Source organism: Somniosus microcephalus, chromosome 9, assembly GCF_052327205.1.
Source record: "Somniosus microcephalus isolate GS21.2 chromosome 9, FLI_Smic_1.0, whole genome shotgun sequence".
Classification (NCBI taxonomy): Eukaryota; Metazoa; Chordata; class Chondrichthyes; order Squaliformes; family Somniosidae; genus Somniosus; species Somniosus microcephalus.
Window position 1 is genome coordinate 233,729,341 of NC_140995.1, and position 18,118 is coordinate 233,747,458.

Below are 18,118 nucleotides of genomic sequence, written 5' to 3' on the forward strand. Positions count from 1 at the left end.
CGACTCAAGATGAATCTCTTCAGTTAGTGGGCTCACTGTGAAGTGATCCTGGTGCCAAACGCACAACCAAAGTGTTGTGCCCCAGTATCAAGGTACATGAAATCTAACCTATAGGTAGGCTTAGAGCGCAGTCCCAATTTGGCCACAATATAATGGCAGCCAGCAGCATTCACGTTTGATTCCAGCAGCACATGCCTCCAGAAGTCCCATGGAAAAATGGATGGACTCTATGGTAGAGATACTGAGCTGGAAGTCATATGCCATCTGCCAACAAGTTGCATTCCTGCAGCACTCTTCAGACAGAAAGATGTCTCAAAGCTCTTTACAATTCAGGAGGAAAAGCAAACACCAGTGAGAAAGGGAAAATGGAGAGGATGAGTGTGAAGGTCCAAGGGCCTTCAAGGCAGGGATGGAGAGATTACCAAGAACAGGGATTTAAGAGAACTACAGAGGGCAGGAGGATAATGGCCCAGAAATACAGGAGCAGAAGACTAGCAGCAGAAGAGAAAAGGGTACGAGTGAGCATACAAGAGCACCAAGGGCCGGTGAGGTGAAGCTACCACAGGGTTTGAAAACGTGGCAGCAAATTTGTGCAATGTAAGTTGCCACAAACAGCACGAGATAAAATAACCAGTTAATCTACTTTAGTGGCATTGATTAAAGGATAAATGTTGGTCAGGACACCAGAGGAACTCCCCTTCTCTTTAAATAATAACAAGGGAGGCTTTATGTCTCTCAGAGAAGGCAGACAGGATCCTGGTTTAACATCTCATGCAAAAGATGGCAACTCCAACCATGCAGCAACACCTCCGTAGTGCACGGAGGTGTCAGCCTACGACCGTCTTCCTCAGAGGAAAGAGTACAACAATAACTTGCATTTCTAGAATATCATTTTTAACGTAGTAAAACGTCCCAAGGCACCTCACAGGAGTATTAAACAAAATGTGACATTGAGGCACATAACGAGATATTAGAACAGGGTGGTCAAAGAGGTAGGCTTTAAGAAGCATCTTAAAAGGAGGGGAAAGAGGCTGAGGGGTTTAGGGAGGGAATTCCAGGGTTTAGGGTCTACGCGGTTGAAGGCACGGCCGGCAATGGTGGAGCGATGAAAATTGGGGATGTGCAAGTGGCCAGAATTGGAGGAGCGCAGAGCAAAGTTCCCCCTAATTTTTTTTGGGTGCGCGGCCCCTACGCGAAATTTCACATTTAAAAAGCCGGTCCCGAGCAGCAGACAGCTGCACGGCCAAGCAGCTTAAAAGGAAGTTTGCACAGAGATCGCGGAGGGTTGTAGGGCTGTCATGTCAAAGTGACATAAAAAACATGCGCTGCTGTGTTTTGAATAAGTGATACTTTGTGGAGGGTCGAGGCAGTAAGAGTGAGTGAGAGATAGTGGCTGAGGCAAACAACATTGTGCAGGTGAAAAGTTGTTCTGACAAGAAAAATCGGGTCTGTTGCTCTGGAAGCAGAGTTACTTTGAAAAGAATTCATGGCCAATCTGCAAGCTTATATACAAAGCTAATAGCAGATGATAAAGTGATCTTGTTTCGAGGAACTGCTGGACAGTGTCTGAAGACGCATTTGTTTATTTTTAACCTTTCAGTAACCAAGAATTTAAATGCTTTCAAGGATTAAAAAAGTAAAATAAAAGTAGTGTCACAATTTGTCATTAATAGAGCAACTTATAGGGAAATCACCACAATTATCAGCATGCAATGGAGGGGAAAGAATATTTCATAACAACTTGCACTTAACACAGACCCACAGAAAGCACAAGGAGGAAATCAGTCTCATTTTGAAATGCATGAAGGCAGCTTCGGGTGCCAATAATTTTATTGCTTCAGTGTTTTGCCAGATGAACCAGGACAAAAACAATAGAATCGTAGAATCATACAGCGCAGACGGAGGCCATTCGGCCCATCGTGTCTGTGCTAGCTCTTTGAGAAAGCTATTCAATTAGTCCCACACCTTTGCTCTTTCACCCATTGCCCTGCAATTTTTCCCTTTCAAGTAGCTGGGGTTTAGTCCGGAGCAGGGCAAAAATGTAATCATTTAAAAAAAAGATTGCTACGTACCCAGACTTCCTCCCATTATTTGAAGTGTTTTTGAAATAATAACTTTTTTCCGAAAAAGGATTGCGGAGCAGGTGCAGTTTGGATTTCGGGCTGGGGGGCACCTCCGGTGCGTCGGTTCAACAGAATGGGGGAAAATCTCCAACAGGTGGTCTACAATGGACCAATTGAAAGCTGAATTTTCAGTTCACTTCCCCCCTTCTACCCAAGTAAGTACTGATTCCATGTAAAACCCATCACCTCTTGATGTGGGTTTAAAGCAGACCAAACTCCCCAATTCTTCAGCAGTTAATTCCAGCGAGGCATTTAGACAAGGAAGACCCCAGGTTTAATCTGCAGTCTGTGCAGAATTGGCTGAACTCGGCTGGGGAGGCAGTAGGGGACCTGTGTGGCCACAACACCCTGGGGCTGGAGGGAATCAACCAGGGTCCCTGTTCTTAATCACTCGCCAGTGCCTCCTGATGGAAAATTTGCATGGATAATGGGGGAGGACAGGAATGTGGGAATATAGGCTTGGGGTAGGAAAATATATATATATATATTTTTTAAACTGAGCCCTTAACTTAGTGCCAATGGTAACATTGCCTTGTACCCAAACGATCAGTTTATCTTTTAAGGATATGTTTTAGAGTCAATATCCAGTGATGTGGGACCTGGTAGTGCCAAGTGCTACAAACAGAAATCAGGCTGTAGCTAATCTCTGTGCAAGGAGCACTATAGAGACATCTTTGTGGCCTGACTTTTAAGCACCTCAGACCTACATGACGTTTGAATGCACTTCCAAGTAATTCACTATGCGTGCTGCACTTCAAGAGGTTTCTGACAGACGTGATAAAAATATAAAGAGCGTAAGGCTCAGAATGCAGATCAGAAACCAACGGTACATTTAAAAAAACAAAGCATCACGGGTGGTCTGTACAGGGCACAAATTTGAAATTTGCAGATGACACGAAACTTGGAAATGCAGTGAACAGTGAGGAGAGTGATAGATTTCAAGACGACATGGACAGGCTGGTGGAATGGGTGGACACGTGGCAGATGAAATTCAACAAAGAAAAGCGTGAGGTGATACATTTTGGTAGGAACAATGAGCAGAGACAATGCAAGCTAAATGGTAGAATTTTAAAGGGGTTGCAAGGAGAGAGCGCTCTGGGGGTGTTTGTGCACAAATCTTTGAAGGTGGCAGGACATGTTAACAAAACAATTAATAAAACATACGGGATTCTGAGCTTTATAAATACAGCCATAGAGAACAAAAGCCAGGAAGTTATGATGAACCTGTATAAAACACTGGTTCGGCCCTAGCTGGAGTCCAATTCTGGGCACCACACTTTAGGAAGGATGTGAAGGCCTTAAAGAGGGTGCAGAAAAGATTTACAAGAATGATTCCAAGGATGAGGGACTTCAGTTACGTGGATAGACTGGAGAAGCTGGGGTTGTTCTCCTTAGAGCAGAGAAGGTTGAGATGAGATTTGATAGAGGTGTTCAAAATCATGAAGGCTTTAGATAACAAAGAAATAATTTCCAATGGCTGAAGGGTCGAGAACAAGAGGGCACAGATTTAAGATGATTGGCAAAAGAACCAGAAGCAACATGAGGGGAAACTTTTTTACGCAACGAGTGGTTAGGATTTGGAATGCACTGCCTGATAGGGTGGTAGATACAGATTCAATAGTAGCCTTTAAAAGGGAATTGGATAAATACTTGAGGGAGAAAAAATTGCAGGGATATGGGGAAAGAGCAGGGGAGTGGGACTAACTGGATTGCTCTTGGAATGAGCCGGCCACAGACTCGATGGGCTGAATGGCCTCCTTCTGTGCTGTACTCTATGATCCCTCAGTAAGCTCCCCACTGGAGTGGAGCTAATTTACAGAACAAACGTGAAACTGTTCAACCTCCGTTGCCTCCAGTCTAGATCCAAGGTCGTCCCATCCTCTGTTGTCGAATTACAGTATGCAGACGATTCTTGCGTCTGCGCTCACTCGGAGCTCGAACCCCAAACCATCGTCAACACCTTCACCGAAGCATACGAGAGCATGGGCCTTACACTAAACATCCGTAAGACAAAAGGTCCTCGACCAACCTGCCCCCGCCACACAGTGCTGCCCCCCGATTATCAAAATCCACGACAAGGCCTTGGACAACGTGGACCACTTTCCATACCTTGGGAACCTACTGTCAACAAGGGCAGATGTCGACGACGAAGTCCAACACCGCCTTCAGTGTGCCAGTGCAGCCTTCGGTCACCTGAAGGAGAGAGTGTTTGAAGACCAGGACCTCAAAGCCGGCACTAAGCTCATGGTCTACAGGGCAGCAGTGATACCTGCCCTGCTGTATGCCTCAGAGACATGGACCATGTACAGCAGGCACCTCAAAGCACTGGAGAGGTACCACCAACGCTGCCTCCGCAAGATCCTGCAAATCCATTGGCAGGATAGGCGCACCAACGTCAGTGTTCTCGCTCAGGCCAACATCCCCAGCATCGAAGCTCTGACCACGCTCGATCAGCTCCGATGGACGGGTCACATTGTCCGCATGCCTGATACGAGACTCCCAAAACAAGCGCTCTACTCAGAGCTCCGACACAGCAAGAGAGCCCAGGTGGGCAGAGGAAACGCTTCAAGGACATCCTCAAAACCTCCTTGAAAAAGTGTAACATCCCCACCGACACCTGGGAATCCCTGGCCCAAGACCGCACAAAGTGGAGGAGAAGCATCCGGGAAGGCGCCGAACACCTCGAGTCTCTTTGCCGGGGGCAAGTGGAAGCCAAGCGCAGGCAGCGCAAGGAGCGCACGTCAACCCAAACACCCCACCCACCCGCCCCTTCAACCACCGTCTGCCCCACCTGTGACAGACTGTAGGTCCCGCATTGGACTAATCAGTCACATGCGAACTCATTTTTAATGTGGAAGCAAGTCATCCTCGGTTCCGAGGGACTGCCTAAGACGAGAAGAGACTCTTCTATGATTCTATAAGTTTGTGCAGGAGCTGGCACTAGCCACTGTTGGAACAGAGACACTCCCAATACAGGGACTGCTCAACTAGACGGAGACCAATTTCAAGGCCTTCTACCTTAACGGTGCACAAACTGAAGTTTAACACGCAGTGTTGTCATGAGGCACACTCAGAATATGCACTAACGAAACAAAGAGAAAAATAATCATATTTAAGCTCGTACACTTCAGTGATGTGCTTCTTGTACAATGCTCTTAATTCATCACCTCCAATTACAGATGTGTAACCACAAGAATGTCAATCCTAGTACTACATGGCTCCAAATTCAAGCTAAGTTTGGACGCTAGAGTTTATAGCTGTACTATTGGACCTTTTCCCACAGTTCAACTGGACATAGAACGAACAGTTCACATATCCACTGTTACACTTCACCAAACTCTTAGTGACAGTAACCTACAGCATAATCGCGTGAACATTTCATTCACTATTTGGCTTTACTGAAACCCTAGTGGCAATAATGAGGAGTTAGACATAAAAAAAAAATGAAACTATTTGTTCCAGTTTTCAAAACTTGGCATAGCCTCAACTGGAAACAGTGATTTTCCATAATACCGCAATGGAAAACAGACAGCAAACATCAGCTTTCCTGCTCCTGCGGAATTCTGTGACTTCCTGTTATTTGCCTGTCGCAGATTCCATATTCATCTCACATGTCTACCCATTCTGCTGAATGCATGCCACAGAGCCGAGACATTCCAGTTGATTCAAATCCGGCTCACAGATGCAATAAAATCCCACATTCAATTTATGTGCCACTGACTAATCCGTTTACAGTAATCGGGATTAAAATAGAATGAATAAAAGTAATAAAACAAACATTTCTTCTCAGCATGCTTTAAGCCAGTACACTGAACTGTCACTAGTAAACCAGTTGAATGTGGAATTTTAGCACAACAATTTGCTCTTTTAACATAGTAAACGGGCCAGATTACTCAAAAGAGGCAGGAAATGGACAGTGAGCAGCAACAGAAGAGGAGATAGGGGAGGTGACCAAAGATGGTTGGGTTTGAGGAGTCTTTTGAAAGTGGTCTGAGAGAGACAGGGGTAAGCGGAGGAAGAAAGATATACAGAATCAGAAGAGCTTTGGCTGCGAGAGGACATAGAACTGGGGGAAGTTGCAGGGGTAGGGCAAGACAAAGCTCTGTAGGGATTTACAGACATAGTGGAGGTTTTTGAAATCAATGCATGGGGGGAGCCACTGGATGTCGGTGAAGGCAGGGCTGATGTATGAGCAGGATTTAATATGGGAAAGGATGTGAATGGAAGAGCTCTTCATTTGCTGGAATTGGTGTATAGCAGAGCTTGGAAGGCCAGCAAAACAGAGAGTGTAATGGTTATATTACTGGACTAGTAATCCAGACAACAGGACTTCAAATCCCACCATGGGAATTTGAATTCAGTTTGAAAAATTTGGAAATAAAAAGCTGGTACCAGTAAAAGCCAACTGGTTCACTAATGTCCTTTAGGGAAGGAAGCTTGGGAGTCCTTACTTGGACAGGCCTATACGTGACTCTAGTTCCACACCAAAGTGGTCGACTTCTAACTGCCCTCTGAAGTGGCCACTCAATTGTATCGAACCACTTTCAAGGAGGCCCAACACCACCTTCACAGGGCAACAAGGGATGGGCAATAAATGCCGACATTGCCAGTGAAGCCCACATCCAAGAGTGAATCATGAAAAAAGGTTGAGCTTCAAGTTGACAAAGGTGCAGTTGAGTGTTCTGGCAGTGGCTGGAGTTCGGTCGAGGTAGAGAGGGGCAATATTATAGAGATGGAAAGAGGGAGTCTTGGACAAACAGGACATCAACATCATGCACCATTCGGTTCAACCTGAAAAAGCAGGCAGGACAGGGGATGGAGTAAAGCCTAAGACACAACATTTCTGCAGGAGCCAACAGATTGTGGAATACAGAAGCACTTCAATACACACCATATCTTGAAACAAAGCAGCTTTCAATTCTCTCCATGGGGATTGTCCGCCATCGTGTTAGGCAGGAGTTAGAAAGGAACATAGGAACAGAAATAGGCCAATCCGCCCCTCGAGCATTTTCCACCATTCAAGTTGATAATGGTTGCTCTGTATCTTAATGCCATCTACCCGCCTTGGCTCCGTAACCCTCAATACCCGTGCCCAACAAAAACCTATTCATCTTAGTTTTGAAATTTTCAATTGGCCTAGCCTCAACAGATTTTTGGGGGGGGTGGGGAAAAAAAAAAGTGTTCCAGATTTCCAAACAACAACTTGCATTTATATAGTGCCATTAATGTAGTAAAACGTTCCAAGGCGCTTCATAGGAGTGTTACCAAACTAAAATTGACACCAAACCGCCTAAGGAGAGATGAGGACAGATGGTCAAAAAGGTAGGTTTTAATGAGTGTCTTAAAGGAGGAGAGCGAGGTAGAGAGGTGGAGCAGTTTAGGGAGGGAATACCAGAGCTCAAGGCCTAGGCAGCTGAAGATAAGGCCGCCAATGGTGGAACCATTAAAATCAGGGATAGGCAAGATCCACTACCCTTTGTGTGAAGACATGACATCGTCCCTGAACTGCCTAGCTCTAATTTTAAGGTTAGGTTGCCATGTTCTGGACTCCCTCACCAGAGGAAATACTCTCTATATCTACCCAATCAACTCCTTTAATTATCTTAAACACCTCAATTCGATCCTCCCTCAGTCTTTTATACTCAATGGAATACAAGCCTAGCCTATGCAACTTGTCCTCATAATCTAACCGTTTCAGCACAGTTAAAGTTAGAAATCATGGGCCAAGTACAGAACTAAACAACATGATTTAAAAATAACATTAAAAATCTGGTCATGCAGCTAGTTAGATTTCTGTCTCTCTTACAGTCTGGCACTATAAAAATTAAGTAAATGCTATCACTGCCAACATCCAGTACTGCTGCCAACCACTGGTAACACAAACCCCTTGCCCACTTCAGTTCCTTCCTGATGCACCATTTTTCAAAATACATGTAATATTTACTGTGCATGGAATAACAGACATAGGAACATTGAACAGCAATGTGAAAAAAATGAAATATTCTAATTTTTTCCCCCACTGCCAAGGCAGCACTGGTAGGAAATTATTCTGTACAAATGGTGTGATAATACCCCATTTATACTGCACAATTATAGAATGGTACAACATAGAACAAGGCCATTCGGCCCATCGTACCTGTGCCGGCTCTTTGAAAGACCTATCCAATTAGTTCCACTCCCCTGCGCTTTCCCCATAGCCCTGCAAATTGTTGCCTTTTCACTTCTTCACTTTTGAAAGTTATTACTCAAATAAAACAACGGGGGAAACAGCGCCGACCTGATTGGAAACACCAGGAGCGGCAGAATCGTCTGTGATTTCCAAGAGTGACATCACAGGACAGCAGGTAGGTGATTGGCTGGTGAGTATTAAGGTTTTTTATCCTCTCTAACCTAGGATTGTGGTTTAAACTAGGTGCAGGAAACTAGAACAGTATTACATTTATAGCTTAACTAGTTAAACTATTTGAATAAAGACTTTAGCTAATTAAGTAAATAAAATAAGGCTAGTATTAGATATGGCAGGGCAGGTTGTGTGTCCGGACTGCAGCATGTGGGAGGTTGTGGACGACGAGGCTGTCCCGAGCAAACACGCCTGCAGGAGATGTCTCCATCTTGACTCTCTCTGGCTCAGAGTCATTGAGCTGGAGTGCGAGTTGGAAACACTCCGACACATAAGGGAGGGGGGAGGAATTTCTGGACAGTTTTATCCAGAATACAGTCACACCCCAGAGGAAAGCACAGGTTCAGGAAAGAGAGGGTGTGACTGCTCGGGAGCCAGGTAGCGGGGATTTACAAGAGGTTGAGCAGGAGGTCCTGCAGACACTGGTCCTGTCCAACAGGTACGATGTACTCGCTACCTGTGAGGACAAGGAGAAAGACAGCAAGGAGGACAGCCACAATGCAGGCCAAGGCACTGTGGCTCAGAAGGCTGTCCGGGAAAGGGGGGGGGGGGAAAGAGAGAGGGGGTGGGGTGGCGGGGGGAGAGAGAAGAATAGAAATGTGGTAGTGATAGGGGACTCTATAATTAGGGGAATAGATAGCGTCCTCTGCAGCCATGAACGAGAATCCCGAAGGGTGTGTTGCCAAGGTAAGGGATATATCTCAGTGGCTGGAGAGGAACTTGGAAAGGGAGTGGGTAAATCCAGTTGTCATGGTCCAGGTTGGAACAAACGACATAGGTAGGAACAGGGAGGAGGTCCTGCTGAAAGAGTTTCAGGAGATAGGCTCTAAATTAAAAAGCAGGACCTCGAGGGTAATAATCTCTAGGTTACTGCCTGAGCCACGTGCAAATTGGCATAGAAGCAGACAGATCAGGAGAATTAACACGTAGCTAAAGGGCTGGTGTGGGAAAGAGGGGTGCCTTTTCATGGGACACTGGCATCAGTTCTGGGACAGGAAGGAGCTGTACCGATGGGACGGACTCCACCTGAACCAGGATGGGACCAGTGTCCTAGCGGAAAGGGTAAATAGTGAGGTGGCAAAGGCTTTAAACTAGTAAGAAGGGGGGGAAGGTACCTACAAGAAACGTAAGCAGCCTAAATATAAACAAAACCGGAAAAGTGAGCATAGAAAAGAATAAAGTAAGGGAGGACATTATTCTTTGAATACAAAAGTAGGGAGGTTATGCTTCAGTTATACAGGGCATTGGTGAGACCACATCTGGAGTACTGTGTACAGTATTGGTCTCCTTATTTAAGGAAGGATGTAAATGCATTGGAAGCAGTTCAGAGAAGGTTTACTAGACTAATACTTGGAATGGGCGGGTTGTCTTATGAGGAAAGGTTGGACGGGCTAGGTTTGTATCCGCTGGAGTTTCGAAGGGTAAGAGGTGACTTGATTGAAACATAAGATCCATAGGGGACTTGACAGGGTGGATGTGGAGAGGATGTTTCCTCTTGTGGGAGAATCTAGAACTAGGGGTCACTGTTTAAAAATAAGGGGTCGCCCATTTAAGACAGAGATGAGGAGAAATTTTTTCTCAGAGGGTCGTGAGTCTTTGGAACTCTCTTCCTCAGAGGACGGTGGAAGCAGAGTCTTTGAATATTTTTAAGGCAGAGGTAGATAGATTCTTGATAAGCAAGAGGGTGAAAGGTTATCGGGGGTAGGTGGGAATGTGGAGTAATCGGATCAGCCATGATCTTACTGAATGGCGGAGCAGGCTCGAGGGGCCTACTCCTGCTCCTAATTCGTATGTTCATACGACATTGACGGCAAGGAAGCAAATCGAGTTCTAGAACAGGAGTCTAAAAAGATGGTTAAACATAAAGTGAGAGGAAATCCTATTAATAATGAGTTAAACTGTCTGTACAGCAATGCACAGTGTCCGAAATAAAACAGCAGGAGGCAATCATGCATTGGGAGGAACCAGACACAGTAGGGATTACTGAGACATGGCTACAGAAAAATTAGGACTGGGAATTAAACATTACAGGGTACAGGAAACTCTCGTTTAAATGGCACCTAAATATCCGGAATTCTCTATTAACCGGCAAAATTCTCACTCCGAAAACAACACCTCAATAACCGGCAATGTTGCAGAGTGTGAGTCTCCCGCGGTGGCCGAGTTAGTCAGTGGGGGTATTTCTCCAAACTGCCACTACTCGGCTTCTTGGCGCTGTCGGAAGTCGGAACACCTCAATACCCCTGTAACAGGAGTCTGACTCTCCTGCGCTGCCGGTAGTCTCTTCTGATCCGCCATTTTATAGGGGTACTGTGCGTCTCCCACACTGCTGGTAGTCATTGCATTGCATTACCCTCAACTGGCAGTACTGTACTTAATCAAGCATCTTCCACCATCCATTTAACACAACATTCTGTAGGCGAGTACCCAATTACTGTGTACTGCACATTTCTTAATTTTTTTATTTTTCTTTGTTAAAAATAGCCTCGGTAGATAACCCTCTCCGTCATCCGGAATTTTTGATCAACCGGCAACACGCCGGTCCCGTCGGTGCCGGATACCAAAGAGTTTCCTGTATAGTATATTTAGAAAAGATAGAGGGAAAAAGGGGAGGGGTGGAGTAGCTGTACTTATTAGGGATAACAATGGCAGTAGAAAAAAGGGATATAGATGTCAGCAAGACAAAAATGGAATCCATATGGATAGAGATAAAAGATAATAAAGGATCAATCACACTAATAGGCGTAGTCTACAGACCACCTAATAGTGGAAGGGAGGTAGAGGAAGAACTATACAGACAAATTAGAGAAATGAGTACAAAATAGAATAATCATCATGGGGGATTTCAACTACCCCGATATTAATTGGACAGAAGAGGTAGGTAAAGGGGATAAGGGAATGAAGTTCCTACAATGTCTACAGGACTCATTTCCAACCCAATATGTAAAAAGCCCAACAAGGGAGGATTTGCTATTGGATCTAGTTATGGGAAATAAGCCAGAGCAGATAAGAGAAGTAAAAGTAGGGGAACATATAAGCAATAGTGACCATAATATAATACACTTTAAGATGCCAATAGAGAAGGACATAAGAATGACAAAAAACAAGTTAATAGATTGGAGAAAAGCTGATTTTGAGGGGCTGAGAATAGAACTTGGGAAGATAAAATGGGCAACAATATTGGCAAACAATGATGTAGAATGACAAAGAGAAACATTTAAAACGGTGTTCAACAGATTGCAGGAAAAATATATTCTGCTAAAAGGAAACAAACTAAACACTAATGAGACTCCATGGATGAATAAAGACATAAGGAAACAACTGAGGGTAAAGAAAGAGGCATACATTAAGTATTTAGGCAGCAGAGGAGTGCATGATAAGCAAATACGAAGGGGTTAGGAGAGAAGTCAAAAAAAATTAGGAAGGCAAAGAGGAACTATGAAATTAAATCATCATGGAACATAAAACAAAATAGTAAAATATTTTACAGGCACATAAATAAAAAAAAGGTTGGGATGGGAACAGGGCCATTAAGGGATGGACAGGACAATGCTACAGGTAATGATAGGGAGATGGTAGAAATATTAAATCATTATTTCACTTCAGTATTTACCAGGGAGATAGAACAGGTGGACATGACATTGGATGATGAGATGAGTAATGAGATAAGTGCATTTAAAATAAAAAAGGGGATATATTAAATAAACTAATCAAACTCAGAGGCTAAAACCCCTGGTCCGGATGGATTGCGTCCACACATTTTAAAAGAATCTAGGAAAGAGATAGAGGCATTACTGCACATATTTAATAATTTGGTAGAAAAAGGTGTAGTGCCAGAGGATTGGCGGTTAGCTAACGTAACACCGATATTTAAGAAGGGGGATAGAACATGTCTAGGGAATTATAGGCCAGTCAGCTTAACATCGGTGGTAGGAAAAATAATGGAATCCCTACTAAAGGAGAGAATAGAAGAACATCTAGAAACGAAAAACATAGTAATGAATAGTCAGCATGGATTTCAAAATGGAAAGTCTTGCTTGACCAACCTCAGTGAATTTTTTGAAGAGGTAACAAAGAGTAGACAAGGGTAATGCAGTAGATGTAATTTATCTAGATTTTCAAAAGGCCTTCGATAAGGTACCCCATAATAGACTGATGAATAAGGTCAGAAAATGTGGAGTCAGGGGACAAGTAGCAGAATGGATAGCTAGCTGGCTTCAAGACTGAAAGCAGAGAGTAGGAGTAAAGGGTAGCTATTCACAGTGGCAGAAGGTGGGTAGTGGTGTTCCACAAGGATCAGTGCTGGGACCACTGCTGTTCACAACTTACATTAACAATTTAGACTTTGGAATCAAAAACACAATTTCTAAATTTGCGGATGATACCAAATTGGGGGGGATAGTCAACACTGAGGAGGACTGCAACAAATTACAGGAGGACATTAATAAACTTGCAGAATGGGCAAATAATTGGTAAATGAAGTTCAATACAGGTAAATGTGAGGTATTACATTTTGGCAGGAAGAATAGGGGGGTCACTTATCACTTGGAGGGTGGGAGTCCAGATGAGGTAGAGGAACAAAGGGATCTCAGAGTACAAATACACATCACTAAAGGTTGCGCCACAGGTTAGCAAGCTTGGTTAGACCACACTGGAGTACTGCGTGCAGTTCTAGTCACCATATTATAAAAATGGTATAGAGGCACTGGAGAGGGTGCAGAGAAGATTTACAAGGATGATAGCAGAAATGTGAGGGTATACATATCAGGAAAGGATGTACAGGCTGGGTCTCTTTTCTCTTGGAAAAAAAGGCTGAGGGGTGACCTAAGCCAAACATGATGGGTATGGATCTGAAGCACTGATCAATGCTCTGCATTATAACACGTGAAGTCTTAAACCTAAATGTAACCCAATAGATAATCAACTGTGCCGAAGACAGGAGCAAAGAAATGAGGTGAACACCATGAGCACACAAACTGCATATCACTAAAATTAACTTCTGTTGATGTTGCTAGAAACCTTTTGCTGGGTAAGCGTCTTCAGCTCACATCTATATCTTAGTGGGGAAACTAATTCAAAATATCAGAGGTTCTGGAGGTTGATGCGCATCTAAATCAGGGTCAGTCACACTAAATAAAATGAAAGATAAGGAAAGCATTCTGGAACAACAACAGAAAACGCTGGAAAAACTCAGCAGGCCAGGGCAGCATCCGTGGAGAGAGAAACGGAGTTAACGTTTCAGGTTGAAGACCCAAACCTGAAACGTTAACTCCGTTTCTCTCTCCACCGATGCTGCCCTGGCCTGCTGAGTTTTTCCAGCGTTTTCTGTTGTTATTTCGGATTGCCAGCATCCGCAGTATTTTGCTATCGCGAAAGCATTCTGGATCTCGAAACTGTGCCCTATACTCCACTCACTGCAGGTCGGCTGTGCCCTATACTCCACTCACTGCAGGTCGGTTGTGGCCTATACTCCACTCACTGCAGGTCGGCTGTGCCCTATACTCCACTCACTGCACGTCGGTTGTGGCCTATACTCCACTCACTGCAGGTCGGCTGTGCCCTATACTCCACTCACTGCAGGTCGGTTGTGGCCTATACTCCACTCACTGCAGGTCGGTTGTGGCTGATACTCCACTCACTGCAGGTCGGTTGTGGCCTATACTCCACTCACTGCAGGTCGGTTGTGGCCTATACTCCACTCACTGCAGGTCGGTTGTGCCCTATACTCCACTCACTGCAGGTCGGTTGTGGCCTATACTCCACTCACTGCAGGTCGGTTGTGGCCTATACTCCACTCACTGCAGGTCGGTTGTGGCCTATACTCCACTCACTGCAGGTCGGTTGTGGCCTATACTCCACTCACTGCAGGTCGGCTGTGGCCTATACTCCACTCACTGCAGGTCGGTTGTGGCCTATACTCCACTCACTGCAGGTCGGCTGTGCCCTATACTCCACTCACTGCAGGTCGGTTGTGGCCTATACTCCACTCACTGCAGGTCGGTTGTGGCCTATACTCCACTCACTGCAGGTCGGTTGTGGCCTATACTCCACTCACTGCAGGTCGGTTGTGGCCTATACTCCACTCACTGCAGGTCGGTTGTGGCCTATACTCCACTCACTGCAGGTCAGTTGTGGCCTATACTCCACTCACTGCAGGTCGGTTGTGGCCTATACTCCACTCACTGCAGGTCGGTTGTGGCCTATACTCCACTCACTGCAGGTCGGTTGTGGCTGATACTCCACTCACTGCAGGTCGGTTGTGCCCTATACTCCACTCACTGCAGGTCGGTTGTGGCCTATACTCCACTCACTGCAGGTCGGCTGTGCCCTATACTCCACTCACTGCAGGTCGGTTGTGGCCTATACTCCACTCACTGCAGGTCGGCTGTGCCCTATACTCCACTCACTGCAGGTCGGTTGTGGCCTATACTCCACTCACTGCAGGTCGGTTGTGGCTGATACTCCACTCACTGCAGGTCGGTTGTGGCCTATACTCCACTCACTGCAGGTCGGTTGTGGCCTATACTCCACTCACTGCAGGTCGGTTGTGCCCTATACTCCACTCACTGCAGGTCGGTTGTGGCCTATACTCCACTCACTGCAGGTCGGTTGTGGCCTATACTCCACTCACTGCAGGTCGGCTGTGGCCTATACTCCACTCACTGCAGGTCGGTTGTGGCCTATACTCCACTCACTGCAGGTCGGCTGTGCCCTATACTCCACTCACTGCAGGTCGGTTGTGGCCTATACTCCACTCACTGCAGGTCGGTTGTGGCCTATACTCCACTCACTGCAGGTCAGTTGTGGCCTATACTCCACTCACTGCAGGTCGGTTGTGGCCTATACTCCACTCACTGCAGGTCGGTTGTGGCTGATACTCCACTCACTGCAGGTCGGTTGTGGCCTATACTCCACTCACTGCAGGTCGGTTGTGGCCTATACTCCACTCACTGCAGGTCGGTTGTGCCCTATACTCCACTCACTGCAGGTCGGTTGTGGCCTATACTCCACTCACTGCAGGTCGGTTGTGGCCTATACTCCACTCACTGCAGGTCGGCTGTGGCCTATACTCCACTCACTGCAGGTCGGTTGTGGCCTATACTCCACTCACTGCAGGTCGGTTGTGGCCTATACTCCACTCACTGCAGGTCGGCTGTGGCCTATACTCCACTCACTGCAGGTCGGTTGTGGCCTATACTCCACTCACTGCAGGTCGGCTGTGGCCTATACTCCACTCACTGCAGGTCGGTTGTGGCCTATACTCCACTCACTGCAGGTCGGTTGTGGCCTATACTCCACTCACTGCAGGTCGGCTGTGGCCTATACTCCACTCACTGCAGGTCGGTTGTGGCCTATACTCCACTCACTGCAGGTCGGTTGTGGCCTATACTCCACTCACTGCAGGTTGGTTGTGGCCTATACTCCACTCACTGCAGGTCGGTTGTGGCCTATACTCCACTCACTACAGGTCGGTTACTTCAGTAAACTATTCTGGTGCGCACTTCCTAAAACCATCTTGCAATGACCAAGATCATCATTTGTTCTGAATTTATAAATGTTGACGTTGAAAACTCAATTATAACTTACTGAGCTGCCACCACAAGTTTTTCATATACAGTTTTGAAGCTGCCTTCAAGTTCCACGTGCATTTAGAAGGGTAAACTAGTATCCCATTTGGGAGAGTAGCTTATTGTTTGAAACAGCTGTTTTAATAAAAAGCTAAACATTCAAAATTCAGTTCTTGAAAGGAATATTTCAGGAATAGAGCCTGCGCACTCTGTGCCTCATGTATTCATCTGAACAATAAATGGCTCATATTCAAACAACTCATCGCCATCTCGGTATTTGAGGCTGGGCAATGGAAGCAGGACAGGTATTTCTGAGCATCTTCAACACACAGCCCCTCTCCTCCCTGAGATTCATTGATAGCAATGAGCAGCTGGTTATGAGAACACAAAGCACAGATAGGTAAAGGTCTGCTGAGCCTTTCCCCTTCGTGGACAATTTATTCCAGAAGAAAGACAGACCTGCATTTATATCGCGCCTTTCACGACCTCCAGATGTCCCAAAGTGCTTTACAGCCAATGAAGTACTTTTTTTTTTGAAGTGTTGTCACTGTTGTAATGTAGGAAATGCATCATGACCCTTACCCCATAGATTTAATCTCCTAAGGAAAGATTTCCGTTTCTCTCTCCACAGATGCTGCTTGACCTGCTGAATATTTCCAGCAATTTCTGTTTTTATTTAAGATTTCCAGCATCCGCAGTATTTTGCTTTTGTGCCAACATGTTCTACTCAGCACTCAATCATCTCTGTGTATCTATCCTTAAGAACCTCAGTCCCATTTCTAAAGAGACATTTATCAAGTATCAAAAAAAAGTGGCCTCAGCTGAGATCTATACAAGAGTGGAGTTAACTAGTTTTTGGCCTATATATCCTTGATGTCAACAGCTTGTTGACAACAGCTTGAAATTGACTGGATACTTTAGGTGAATACTCCTATTTTTTATGTTAAAGGAGGAAAGATAGGTGGAGAGGTTTATTGAGGTGAATGCTCAATAATCACACCCAAAACCATCTTCCAACCACAAAACGGATTTGCCACAGGCAGCAAAAAAGTGCCGACAGGAAACAGGTTTTCACCAGGTCACTGGATGAGCTTTTTTAGGACTTCTTCATATCTCTCTTTTCTTGTTAGCACCACTTGGTACTAAATATTCTCCATCTAGCACAGGCACGATGGGCTGAATGGTCTCCTCTGTGCTGCAAGATTCTATGATTCACAAGTATTGTTAATGTTAGAGGTGCCACGTGAGCATGCCAAGTCTAATGCTAATCATTCCTTACTTTCTCCCACTTTTAGTTTTATACCATGCTCAGTCTCACATTCCATCAGAGAACAAACTAAAACTTCGATCAACAAGGCAAACGAGCTGGAGGCAACAGTCAAAGTGATGGGATCAGAACTGTCGACCTTCAGGGTCATGTACTGAGCTGCTTATCCTACTGTGCTGCCTCGGAATTCTCTACCTTGATTTTAAAGTGTTCCGTCATGCAATATGCTGCCTTTCTCTACCCCGCCACATTACATAATGCGCAGTCAAAAACCCTGAAAAGACTTACAGTTGTTCAAAGACAACGTTTATTTTGGTTCAAGCACAAAGTGATCCAGCGAGCAGGTATTCTCCAGCTGTTCCATTTACATCAAGGAATCCAGTACACCTTCAGCAGTCTGAAAGGAGGCAAGAGAATATTTATTACTTCAGCAGAGTTTGGGAGGTACATGGTGCAACAGATAAGAGAAATCATAAATGCTGGAAATTGGTTGTAGGTCAGTCAGTACATGAAAGAGGATCTGCTAATGCTTTAGCGGTGACTTTTCTTCAGAACAATGGGGCAGTATATGTTGGAGCTCTAACACACTATGGCACAAACACAAGCTCACCGTTCCCCACATGGTTCAATCATGGGCATGTGCCAGACAAGACATGAAACGCTACCCCACAAGAAGGGTGAATGCACCAGGCTGCTCATGACACAATTCTTGGGTCAAATTATTGGTAGAAACCTAGGAATAGATCCCTAACCAGCCTTA